General features: G+C 41.2%; 1 long non-coding RNA gene across 1 annotated transcript; it reads left to right on the plus strand.

Moving 5' to 3' along the window:
• The first annotated feature begins 387 nt into the window (after positions 1-387).
• On the plus strand, positions 388-13,060 carry LOC112620805. Its single transcript, XR_003118596.1, has 4 exons — positions 388-610; positions 1,834-1,989; positions 8,847-8,919; positions 12,464-13,060. It is a non-coding gene; the product is annotated as an uncharacterized LOC112620805 (long non-coding RNA).
• The last annotated feature ends 613 nt before the right edge of the window (positions 13,061-13,673 follow it).

The following is a 13,673-nucleotide window of genomic DNA, read 5'->3' on the forward strand; positions in this document are numbered from 1 at the left end:
CACGCCCGGCTAATTTTGTATTTTTAGTAGAGACAAGGTTTTACCATGTTGGCCAGGCTGGTCTCAAACTCCTGACCTCAGGTGATCCTCCCGCCTCCACCTCCTAAAGTGCTGGGATTACAGGTGTGAGCTACTGTGCCCGGCCAACACCAGTAGTTCTCAAACTTCAGCCTGTGTCTGAGTCACCTGGAGGGCTATGAAAACACAGAGTGCTAGGCCCCATCCCCAGAGTTTGTGCCTTCAGTAGGTCTGTGGTGGGGCCTAAGGATTTGCGTTTGTAACAAGTCCCCAAGTAATGTGGGTGCTGCTGGTTGGGAGATCACACTTTCAGAATCACAGATTCACTCTACAGTCCCATTGTTAGCTTATAAAACTCTTCCTCTCTAGTTCTTTCTGTAAAGGTGTGTCCTGAGGAACCTCAGATCTGAGAGAAGAGTGAATGGAAGTCAAATGTGGAAACCACTTAAATGTCCATCAACTGATGAATGAATAAACAAATTGTGTTATATCCATACAATGGAATATTATTCACCCATAAAAAGGAATGAAGTTTTAATACACTGACAACTAGATGAACATTGAAAACATTATGCTATCTATTCTGCTTCAGGTTGGAAAAAAAAAATATCCTCACTTAAAGAAGCCATCAACAAAAGGCCACATATTGTATGATTATATCATATGACCAGAATACGCAAATTCACAGAGACAGAAAGCAGATTAGGAACTGAGGGAAGGGGAAGAATGGGGAGTGACTAGTCATTGGGTTTTTCCCATTGTGATTAAAAAAAAGTTCTGGAACTAGTTGGTAGTGATAGTTGCACAACATTGTGAATGTACTTAGTACCACTGAATTGTACACTTTAAAATGGTCAGTTTTGGCTGGGCACGGTGACTCACGCCTGTAATCCCAGCACTTTGGGAGGCTGAGGCAGGTGAATCACCTGAGGTCAGGAGTTCAAGACCAGACTGACCAACATGGTAAAACCCCATCTCTACTAAAAATACAAAAATTAGCTGGGCGTGGTGGCACATGCCTGCAGTCCCAGCTACTCAGGAGCTGAGGCAGGAGAATCACTTGAATCTGGAAGGCGGAGATTGCAGTGAGCTGAGATTGTGCCACTGTACTCCAGCCTGGGCGACAGAGTGAGACTCTGTCTCAAAAAAAAGAAAAAAAAAAGAAAAGTTAGTTTTATGTAATGCCTATTTTATCACAATCAAACAATTTTTAGAAGAGTGAATGGAGTGTTGTTTTAACTCCCATTATGGGACCAATTGAAAGGTTTATAGGATAGAGGTTGGAAATGCAAAGGGCCTAAACCAGTGGTTTTCAGCCCTGATTGAGCCATCCTATCCTTGGAGAGTTTTATATCCTATCCTTGACCAATTAAATCAAAATCTCTGCAGGTAAGGCCCAGGCATCAAAAAAATTTTCAGTACATCCCCGGATGAGTCTAACATACCATCAGGATTTCAAACAGTGGCCTGAATCTTCAAGGGCCAAATGAGTTAATGACCTTGGTACAAACTGACTTGACCCATATCATGAACAATGTGTCTTCATCTTCTCCCATACTTGCTTGGGAGGGGATGTAGAGCAGAATGAGGAGGCTTTCAGAATCAGATCTGCCCAGGATTTGAAAACTGGCTCCGTTACCAACTAGCTGTGTGTCCTTGGGCAAACCACATAACCCTTCTGGGTATGTTTTCTCCTAAGTGAAGAACACCATTTCAGAGGGTTTTTGGAAGGCACACATGAGGCAACCAATTTCCCAGCTTTACCAGTGTCAGACCCTGTTTAGTCATCATTCCATTCTTTCCATCTCATTCTAGGCCGGAAAGGAGCAATAGTCTTATTTGCATGAAAGTCCTAGTACTGCTGTGTCTCGTACTGTAAGTTCAGTTTTCTCCCTTCACCTGAGGGTAAGTTGAAGAATAACTTCATAAGCCAGGGAGAGATACGTTTGGATCAGGAGTTAGTGATAACAGGTGAGCCTAATAATAACCCTTTTTGCACTCATGTTCAGATGTTTTTTATGCACCAAGCTTTATAATGATGTAGATGTACTCTAAGACAAAAACAGATAAAACTCACCTACAATTTTGAATCATAAATAAAATAGTTTGGATTTTTCTGTGTTTCTGGTGAGTCCTTATTCTTCGGTAATATAAGGAATATATTTTTATTCAACTACAATTAAAGCGTAGATATAATTTTATACTCTGCATTTTCTTTTCACTCACTATCTTCAGCATTTGTCATGTTTCTATAGTTCATTATCGACATTTTAATGACTACAGAGTATTTCATATCATTCATTGAATAGCCTTACTATAATTTATTTTGATATTCCTCTATTAAGCCTTTTGACTTCTTCTAAGTTTTCAATATTAGAAATTGTACATAATAAAAATATTTCTGCATGTAACTTTTAATTTCCTTTGACTTCTTTTCTTTTCTTTTCTTTTTTTTTTTTTTTTGAGACAGAGTCTTGCCCTGTTGCCCAGGCTGGAGTGCAACGCCACGATCTTGTCTCACTGTGACCTCCGCCTCCCGGGTTCAAATGATTCTCTTGCCTCAGCCTCCCAAGTAGCTGGGATTACAGGCACCTGCCACCACGCCCAGCTAATTTTTGTACTTTTAGTAAAGATGGGTTTCTTCATGTTGGTCAGGCTGGTCTCGAATTCCTGACCTCGTGATCCTCCCACCTCAGCCTCCCAAAGTACTGGGATTACAGACATGAGCCCCTGCTCCCGGCCTTGACTTATTTTCTTAAAATAAATTTCCTTTAAGTTACTGGATCAAGGGGTGTGAACATTTTAAGGTTCTTGAATGCAGTATCAAATTGCTTTGGTAAAGGATTGTACCAATTTACACTGCTACCAGCAGGATGTGGGTGTACGTTTTCAACAATTTGACAGTACCGAATTTCATCATTTAAAAAAAGTTTACAAATTGTACATAATTTAATTTAATATAAACTAATAAATTACTGTGTCCAACTTTTGAGCATGCATAAAATTTTTTCCCCATTTCTTTTTTGGTGGCATCCCTACTATTTTGTAAACTGCTTGAGGGCAATGAATAATTCAGGGAATCCCTCCTCCCAGTAATTCTTCAGTTTTGATAATAGCAGTGGGTTTGGGGTTGTTTTGTTTTCAAGATAAACTAAATTACCCTTTATTTCACTGATGTTGGCAGCCCCAGAGGACTCTGTTTGCAGGAAAAAAATGTATGAAGATTTCCATAGGTGGGAAGTCGACCTCTCCCACACAACGAGAAGAGCAGCTAAATCATTGCTCCTTTCTCCCAGTCTCTCCCTGCACTCCCGTCTCGTTTCCTGTCTGCTCCTGAAGAGCCAGCTCAGTATGAATTAAGGAAAAGCTATTTGTAGTGTGCATGGGAGCAAAAAGAACCCAAATAGGCTCTTCCTAAGCTATTGAGCTTAGCTTTCACTCTTTCCAGCAGGAAAAGGTTCGTGCATGCCCAGATGATACTACTTGTACTTTGGTACCCATTGATTGGGACAGTTTGTGCCGATGAAAAGCTGCTGTGAATTCAGTAATGCTTTTTTAAATATGTATTTTAATTTCAGTGTCTACATAAATTTCAAAAACAGCAATAAAAAATATGCTTGAGACCAATTTATCCGGCCACACCTATTTGGTGCATATTTGCATTCTTAGATTCCTTAAGTGTCCTCTGCACAAAGGTTAGGAAATTGTGCCCTGACAATAAACCAGTATCTTATTAGAACTAAGAGGTTAACCAGTTAAGAGGACTACAGAAGTCATTGTTAACTCATACTTTGTAGTTTTTAATACAGTAACCTGCCTCTGCTAGAAGTAAGGACTCCTCAACTTTTAAAGATAGCTAATTTTAGAAGTCTGCTTCCTACCTGTTCACCTTTTTCTCATTGGTGACAGCAACAAACAATTAATGGCATTTCTTAAATGTCTTGCTGTCTGAAATAAGATCTTTTTCCAATTAAAAAGTAACAAAGGCTGCACCTCTCCTCTGCTTCCTTCTTTGGCTGTAACATCTTGACATCCCTCTCTCTGTCTCCTGTTTTATCTAAGACTGAGCTTGCGTGAAAACAAAATAAGTCATATGCTTCTATTGGGGGGGGATTATTTGTGACTTTGGTTTTAAAGAAAATTTATGCTGGTGGTTTGCAGAAAGTTGACATATATCCAAGTGTTCCCTTATCAGAGGGCAGCAGGGTCCCCATGGGTTCATATCGTTGCCTGGACAAGGAGTCTTTGTACCCTGGTCATGCCTGGGTTGTCGCAGGGATAGGGTAACTCACTTATTCACACTCTTTCTCCTTTCCTGTTTCCTTCAAAGACACCCTGGTCCTAGTTGACTTTACCTTACTGTTCAAAATTCAGCACAACATATGTCAAATTGTACATTCTTAAACTCAAGGAAACAGAAAGGTTATAACCTGGTGGTTTCCAAGCCTGGTTTTTCATCAGTCTCTTGGTGAACTTTTAGAAAATCTATATTCTTTTTGCCCCCACAGCCATTCTGATTCATTAGGACTGCGTGTGGCCATGGAACTTGCATTTGGAAAAGCTCTCCTTATGTTTCTGATGATCAATCCAGTTTCAGAACACCAAGCTAACCAGACTCCCAGGGTAAGACCTCCTTGAATATCATCTCTGGCAGGTGGTTGTACAACCTCCACTGTAAAACCTCCAGCCATGGGGCACTCACCACTTTTTATGAGTGGCCTGAGTTGAGACATTCTTCCTTGTGATGAGTGGAAAGGCATTTCCACCACAAGAATTTCTACCTGTTGATTTCAATTATGCCTGTTGGAGCAATACCAAAAAAAAAGTTATTTTCCTTCCCCATAATAACCTTTCAAATACTTCAACCTCTCAAGCAGTTATTGTTTCCTTCTCAGGATCTCTCTTCCCTTTTCCAGACCCTTAGTCCAGGTCCTTCTCTGATTATGGTTGGAGTGAGAGTGTTGATTATGTGCCAGGTGCTTTAGACATGTCTTTTAGATAAACTCTTGAGGGAAATTTATGGTGCCACTATCTTCCCAGTGTTTGGGATGAGAAGACCAAGGGCCGAAGAAATGATATGACCTGCCCCAGCTCCCACAGCTAAGTAGCTAAATAGAAATTTGAACACTCCATCTGACTCCAAATTCTACATCCTCAACTAACATGTTATGCTTCAGATTTTTTCTTTCTTTGTTTTTAAATGCAAAATAATAAATGCTAAATATGCATTAAGTCAAGGTATATAAAAGTAAAACCCTCCCTTTTAAAATTCTACTCTAGAGGCTGCCACTGCCAAATTTGCGAAGGCCCTCTGAAGCCCACCACCACAAGCTGGAGGTTATAGTCACAGCAGAGGGGGGTCTTCGCCTCCTTTGTTCTGGACAGCATCTGCAGTGACTGCTGCCTCCAACAGCACTGTGGGCTTGCAGCAGTGAGTAGGTTTCTTTTGACCTTGAAGCACCTAGACCCTGAGTTTTTTGTTTGTTTTAAATAAACTTGTTCAGATATCACTCATTTTGTATCCTTGCACATGTGTTTCTTGGTCTTAAAAGGACTTTATATCTATCTCCATTATTTTTCTTGTTAGTTGTGACCCATTATTTCAACTTATGTATATCTTTCAGTTCTTTCAGTTTGATCACCAATTAAATTATCTAGCTCAATGTCATTCTCAGATCTTAATACATGTGATGCCTCTCTTTGTCCAAATACTTGATAAGAGCTTTGTTAAAGGTAGGACCAACGAGAGTCTTTGAGCACTTGTAGGGGAATTAATCAATTAATACTCCTGGGCTACAGTTATTCAACCAAATATGAACACACCTGATTGTACTATCATTCAGTCTTGTCTATAATGGCATGAAAATTGGTCAAATGCCTTTCTGTTCACAGCATTTTCCTGATTAATCCACTACGCTTATTCAAAAAGGGAAGTATTCAATTTTATTCTTGGCAAACCTATGTGAGTTCCTACATACCATCGCCTTTTCTTCTTAGGGTTCAGAAAATATCTCTTTTATAGTCTGTGCAAGAACTTTGCTGTGGATTGATATCAAACTTACATTTTGGCTGAGCTTTGAGTGACTCAGACAGGGGCTGGGTTCAGGCTGGGATGTGCGGAGCCTGGAGTAGTGGCAAGGCAAAGGCCAGCAGGGATAGTGAATAGAGGCCTCAGTGATGAGGTGGGTGGGTTGGTTAAGTGCACAGGTGATTGGGCTGGCTAATTAGGGTAGGGAATTGACTAGCTGTCAGTGAGGTGAACTGAAGAATCCACCCTATGAAGGTGTCAAGGGGCAGGGAAAGAACAAGAATGGAATCAGGGTAGATGTCTCTTCAGAGAGCAGCCAGCTGGGCAGAGAAAGGCTGGAGGCTGAAGCTTGATTAATATACACTATGGTAGAAACCATGAAAGCCCAAGGATCCAGGAGGTGAAGCTGATGTAAGTCAAGGGTGAGAAATGGTCTTGGGGAACTGAGGTCTCATCAGGTCTTCTGATGAGACAGCTGTATTCCCTGTCTCAGCAAATGATGCCAACTACCCAGTTGTCCAAACCAGAAACCTGGTGTCCTCCTGGAGTCCTGCTGCTCCCTCAGTCTCCCCATAGCCACTTGAATTATCAAGCCCTATCATTCCTACCTCTAATATTTATACCTCAAATAGTTCTCAATGCCCATTTCTCTATCACCCTTGCCACTGTCATCTCTCTCCCTGCCACCCCAATTTTTTTATTGTGGTAAAATATAAATAATATATAATTTACCATCTTAAGAATTTTGTTGTTGTTGTTGTTTGTTTTTTTGTTTTTTAGACAGGGTCTCACTCTGTCACCCAGGCTGGAGTGCATGGTACTATCTCGGCTCATTGCAACCTTTGCCTCCCGGATTTAAGCAATTCTCCTGCCTCAGCTTCCTGAGTAGCTGGGATTACAGGTACGTGCCACAATGCTCAACTAATTTTTGTATTTTTAGTAGCGATGGGGTTTCACCATGGTGGCCAGGCTGGTCTTGAACTCCTGACCTCAGGTGATCTGCCCGACTCACCCTCCCAAAGAATTTTTAAGTGTACAGTTCAGTGGAATTAAATACATTTACCATGTTGTGAAACCTCACCATCATCTGTCTCTGGAACACTTTCCATCTCATAAAACTGGAACTCTGTGCCCGTTAAACAATTATTGGCCAGTTTCCTCTTCCTCAGCCTCTGGCAACCAACACTCCACTATCTCTATGATTTTGGCTAATTCTAAGTACTTCATATAAGTGCATTCATACAGTACTTTTCTTTTTGTGACTGGCTTATTTCACTTAACATGTCACTTAACATATCTTGTAACGTGTTACTTAACATTTCACTTAACATGTTCATCCATGTTGTAGCATATGTCAGAATTTCCTTCCTTTAAAAGCTAAATAATATTCTATTTTATGTATATATCACGTTTTGTTTATCCAATTATTCATTGATGGATGCTTGGGTTACTTCCATTTTTTAGCTATTGTGAATAATGCTGCTATAAATGTGGACATACAAATATCTCTTTGAAAAGTGGGATTAATGGATCATATAGCAATTCTATTTTTAATTTTTTGAGGAACCATAATACTGTTTCCACAGTAGCTGCACCATGTGACATTCCCACCAGCAGTGCACAAGGGTTTCAATTCTCCATATCGTCCTAACACTTGTTATTTTCTAATTTTTTGATACTAGCCATCCTAGCAGGTGTGAAGTGGTATCTCATTGTAGTTTTGATTTACATTTCCCTAATGATAAGTGATGTTGAGCATCTTTTCATGTGATTATTGGTTATTTGCCTATATTTTAGGAGAAATGTCTATTCAAGTCCTTTGCCCATTTTTTAATTGGGTGGTTTTGTTGTTGAGTTTTAGGGCTTTATATATTCTGCATCTGAATCCCTCTTGAGATACAGGATTTGCAAATATTTTCTCACGTTCTGTGAGTTGCCATTTTACTCTTAATAGTGTCTTTCGATGCACAGAATTTTTAAATTTTCATGATGTCTAACATGTCTATTTAAAAATTTTTGTTGCCTATGTCTTTGGTGTCATATCCAAAAAAGTCATTGCCAAATCTATGTTGTAAAGCTTTGCTGCATGTTTTCTTTGAAGAGTTTTATCATTTTTAGCTCTTGTGTTTAAGTCTTTGATGCATTTTCAGTTAATTTTTGCTTATGTTCTTAGTTAAGGATCCAACTTCATTATTTTGCATGTGGATATTCAGATTTTCTAGCACTACTTGTTTAAAAGACTGTCTTTTCCCCTATTGAATGGTCTTGCATTCTTGTCAAAAATAATTTGACTCTTGTCATCTCACTCTTGAATCACAAATCCTCTAGCCTCCAGACATGGCTTCCCACTCAGTCTGTGTATTGTGGTTACAGCCCTTATTTTGAAATAAACTTGATCATATCTCTCTCGGGCTTAAAAAGTCTTCAGTGGTTTTCCTGGCACCTTCAGAATAAAATAAAGCCCTTCAGCATGGGATATCTGCCCCTTCCTAGGGATGCTCCCCTGCTTCATCTTGCATGCCTCAGACTCTGGTGGTCTGTCTACTGGTTGATCGTAATGCTCTTTTGTGCTATTGGACATGTTACTCCTGCTGCCAGAATATCTGACTCCCACCTAACTCCCATTCACCTAACTCCCATTCACCTACTTGCTGCTCTACTCAGTATGTCTCCTCTGTCTACCACAACCTGCTCCCCATTATGAGAAACGTGCCCTTTGAATACCCTTGTCTTACTTCTTTCATAGAACATAATTGCTCTGTGTTGGAATGATAGATTTATCTGCTTTTCTCCTCTCTAGATTGTGAGATCCATGAGAGCCCAGAAAATATTTTAGGATCCCTAGTGCTTAGCACAGAGCTTGGCATATGGAGGTGAGCAAAAAGATTTATTGAATCCAGTTGTCCAGCTACTCATCCATTCAATATGAATGAGAGAACAGCCCTTTTTTTTAAGAGGGATGGCCTTTTCTTAAAAGACCTGTATCTTGAAGCATTATTTTCCCCTATTCAAGGCCCGGTTTATTAGGTCCTGATACTTAATGGTGATAAAAGGGTATTATTATTGGAAGGTTGGGTATGTCAGAGGCACAATAGTAGTTCAGACAGTGAACTGAAGCTTTTTTGCCTGGAATTCACTGGCTTCTTTGATGAGGATAGGAAGTAGCCTAGGACTATTGCTGTGACATGACATCAATCTTGGTGGCTAAGAGGAAGGGGCTGTGAAGGAGGGGGTGGACTTGGGAGATGAAGAGTTCCTGTGGCTCCAGTCCACCAGAATGGATGACCTAGGCAACAAAAGTAAGACTGGGAAGTGTTTTTCATCTACTTAGAGTTTGGGATATATGGATGAATTGAGTGAAATGAGGATTTTGGTGAGTATCTCTACTAGGTTACTGACAGGGATGGGTTCTCCAGGGATTCAACTGAATCTTGTAGGTAGATCTGATCTGGTGAAAGATAAGGTATAAATTGGCCTGTCAACAGGACATTCGTACTGGTAGTTATTACTACCTTGATGGCTTTAAGAGATTTTGGGGGCTGGGAAGAAGTAGAGTAAATGTAGCCAAACAGATGGATGTATTAGGGAAAATATAGCTGTAAGGAGCAGTGAGAGCTTAGTGATGGTGGCAGTAGAGCATAAAGACAAATTGTCTTTAACTTTGGCTTTGCAAAAATTGGGGCATAAACTGGGGCTATATTACTGAAGCAATCCGATTAGGAGGATTCATAAAAATGAAATGCATTTCATATGCACATCTGGGCAGCTGTAGCCACTGTAGGTTTCTTGTAGGTCTGATAGAAAATGAGCTCTGTTGGTGAACACCTTAGCCAATATGATGAATAGTAGTGAAAGGCTGTACCTTGGGAGGCTCAGGATTATACCGGTGTACCTATCACTCAGAGTTATTAGGCATATGACAGACTGAATGAAGAGTTGACTTAGGGACACTCCTTGAATATGTCCCCTTTTTTTGATCAGCATATCCTTCTAATCTCCTAGGAGTTCCAGTTTACAAAATGTAATGGTGGGAATAAACTAAGAAGTAAGGCATGATTACCCTATCTGGGTGTTAGGGGTACTTGGCCTCTGTGGTTGACACAGAGGCCAAGCCATGCTATAGTCTGTGCCTTTTCCTGCTGCTTTCTGCTGAGAGATGCAAAGGACGGCAAGGCTGAGTTGTAAATTCTTGTACATTCTTGTCCATTGATCCTGCTGCCTTGAGCAGGGCCAGGTCAAGCCAGTCCTATGGTCTAGAACATAAACCCTGTGGTTTTGGACACTCAGGGTGCTGTGTGTGTTGATGCTGAATGAGTAGGCTTGGTGCTTAGTTGAGCTTTCAGAACCCTGGAAATGCTTGAGTTTGCAGTGACTCATGCACAGTAGAATGGAATGCCTGATTCTGCATCCCTCTAGACAGGGTCAACAGGATCAAAACATGACCTTGATGGCCAAGCCAAGTTCTCTTTTTCCCAAAGGGTTTTAATCTGCCCTATTTAATATGGTAGCCAGTAGCCATATGTGACTATTTATATTAAATTTAAATTAATCAAAATTTAAAAATTAGTTACTTAGTCACACTAGCTACATTTTACATGCTCAGTAGCCACATAAAGCCAGTGGCTGCTGTATTGAACAGTGCTGATTATGGAACATTTCCATCACTGCAAAAGGTTCTCTTGGACAGCACTAATCCAGATCTCTTTGTAGGAGAAGAATTGGCACCTGGGGCCGCCTAATCTTCAAGGGGCACATTGCAGAGCATGGTGTTGACCCATCTGGATACCATGTTTGAAGTTGACATGGCCCAGAATTTGACTTCCACCAGTTAAAAATATACTTCGACAGTTTTGTATTTAACCTGTAAATCCAGAAGCATGGCAGGGCCTTCTGGATGGAGCACTGTGAAATTAGCGTACACTTCAATCCCTCTTCCCTAAAAGATCATGCGCTACCGTGCTCTACATGGTAGACCTGTCTCGTAGTGTAGGCTTCAGCAGATACTCTTTGACAAATAATTGGTTCTGTGCTGCTGATAAGCCTAATAAGTGAAAGATGGTCTTTCTCTTAAAAAATTGAGATATATGATACCAGTCTCATAAACTCTAATTCACAAGCCCTGGCATTATGAGAGGCACTTAAAGCATGAATGGCATTAAGATTATCCTTTAATTTTGCAGTAGGCAAATGACCTCCCAAAGATATTCACTTCCTAATCCCCAGAATTTGGGAATACGTTACCTTACATGACAAAGGGGATTTTGCAGATATGAGGAAGTGAAGGATTTTGAGACGGGGAGACTATCCTGGATAATCCCAGTGGGACCCATGTAATCACACAAGTCCTTAAAAGTGGAGAACTTTTCCCTGCTGTGGTCACAGAAAAAAATGCAACCAATGTAAGAAGGGTCAGAGAGATTAAACATTGTTGCCTTTGAAGGTAGAGGAAGTGACCACAAGCCGAAGAATGCAGACAGGCTCTAGAAGCTGGGAAAGAGAAGGAAACGTATTCTCTGCAGAGCTACCAAAATGAATATATCCCTGTCTACACCTTGATTTTAACCTGGTGAGACCTGTATTGGGCTTCTAACCTACAGAACTCTAAGATAATAACTATATGTTGTTGAACCTGCTAAGTTTGTGGGAGTTGTAACAATAGCATTAGGAAATTAATACACCTTTTATACAGTGGAGGATGACTAAATAATTTATTTTGAAAAATACAACTGTCACAAGGATGAAATATTCATGATCACAAATTAGTGCATTCTTAACTGTGGATAATTATGTATGAAGCCAAATTGTAATAAAACTGTTATTTGCCAAACATAGAAACCTTGCTTTGTGACTAGGCTGAGTCCAGAAGGTTATTCTCTCTGCTTCTACCTGTTTTGTATCTGGGCAAGTGTAAGGCCTTTGCAGGTGAATCCAGTAGAGAACATGCTAAGAATGAGCAGCAGTCATGCACGACTCTATCACTGAAAGCCTTCTAGCCATTTCATAGCTTCACTTCCCTGGTTTTATTTTTTCAGAGAGGACTGAAGGAGATGAATGGATAATAAACTATTGCTAAAAACTTGGTCTTGATGAACTCTTTGATGCGGGGCTATGGGGGGATGGTGATGGGTGGGTACCATGGGATCAATAGCCCTGCACCAGCTCAGAGGTATAATTGTGAGGCTGGTGGAAATGGTCATCAGGGAGAAGGAAATCAGGACCACAGCTTCTGAGGACTGAACATGCTCTCAACTCTCAAATATAGAATCATTATTGGCCTTGGCATTCATGGTGTTAGCCTTGACTCAGATGAGAATGCCTCAACCCTTCCCAAGTTCTCCGAGGCCCCTGAGTAGACTGTCACTAGGACTTGGGGACATGGAGCTCAGTTAATAGCCTCTTATTTTTACTATGCCATAGCACCCACCTGACTTCCGGAAGGCATTGCTTCACTTTCATAGACAGAAAATGTAACAGCTGCCATGAAGATCCCTGGAGCTCTGCCCAGCGATTCTCACTCCCAGCTGGGTAGCTGACCAGTTTTCCCTGAGAAGACATGGTTTCCTCCAGCAGCAGCGGAAGGAGTCATGGGTTTTTCTGTTTCATGGCTCAAACTGTTGTGACTCAGAATTATACTAGGATAGGGCCCTGACATTCCTCTGGGCTGGGCTGAGTGAGGCCTGGCTGAGTGCACCTGGTTACACAGGTAGGGGTGGAATCAAACACTGGAGGTACCCATAACGCTGGTTAGGAGGATAACTAGCTAGAATAAGATTGGCAAGAACTGGGTGAGCAGGGATAGGAATTAAGACTGAGGACTGGGCTGAGGGTAGGTCAGGGGTTCTGGCAGCAACACAGCTGGAATGAATGGAGAAGCACACACACACCAAAAAAACCAGGCTAAGAAGAGCCTACATCAATCTTGGCCAACCCACGGCCCGCAGGCTCCATGTGGCCCAGGATGGCTTTGAATGTGGCCCGGCACAAATTTGTAAACTTTCTTAAAACACTATGAGATTTTTTGGTGATTTTTTAAGCTCATAACTATTGTTAGTGTTAGTATGGTTTTTTTGTTTGTTTGTTTTTTGTTTTTTTGAGATGGAGTCTCGCTCTGTCACCCAAGCTGGAGTGCAGTGGTACAATCTTGGCTCACCACGACCTCCACCTCCCAGGTTCAAGTGATTCTTCTGCCCCCGCCCCCAGAGTAGCTGGGATTACCGGTGCTCGCCACCATGTCCAGCTAATTTTTGTATTTTTAGTAGAGAGAGGATTTCACCATGTTGGCCAGGCTGGTCTCAAACTCCTGACCTTAAGTGATGTGCCCGCCTTGGCCTCCCAGAGCGCTGGGATTACAGGCATGAGCTGCTAGGCCCGGCAGTGTTAGTATATTGTATGTGTGGCCCAAGATAATTCTTCTTCCAGTGTGGACCAGGGAAGCCAAAAGATTGGACACCCATGGCCGAGATGGACATGAAGCCAGGTAAGTACATGGCAGGTAAGCTGAGCTCCAAATGGGAGGCAGTGGGATATCACAGTCAAGAGCATGGGTTTTTCATTCACTTACATAGATTTGAATTTAAATCCTGTCCTCCCAATTACTAGCAGTGTGATTTGGGGCAATTTACTTCAA

The sequence above is a fragment of the Theropithecus gelada genome, chromosome 3 (assembly GCF_003255815.1).
Source record: "Theropithecus gelada isolate Dixy chromosome 3, Tgel_1.0, whole genome shotgun sequence".
Taxonomy (NCBI): Eukaryota; Metazoa; Chordata; class Mammalia; order Primates; family Cercopithecidae; genus Theropithecus; species Theropithecus gelada.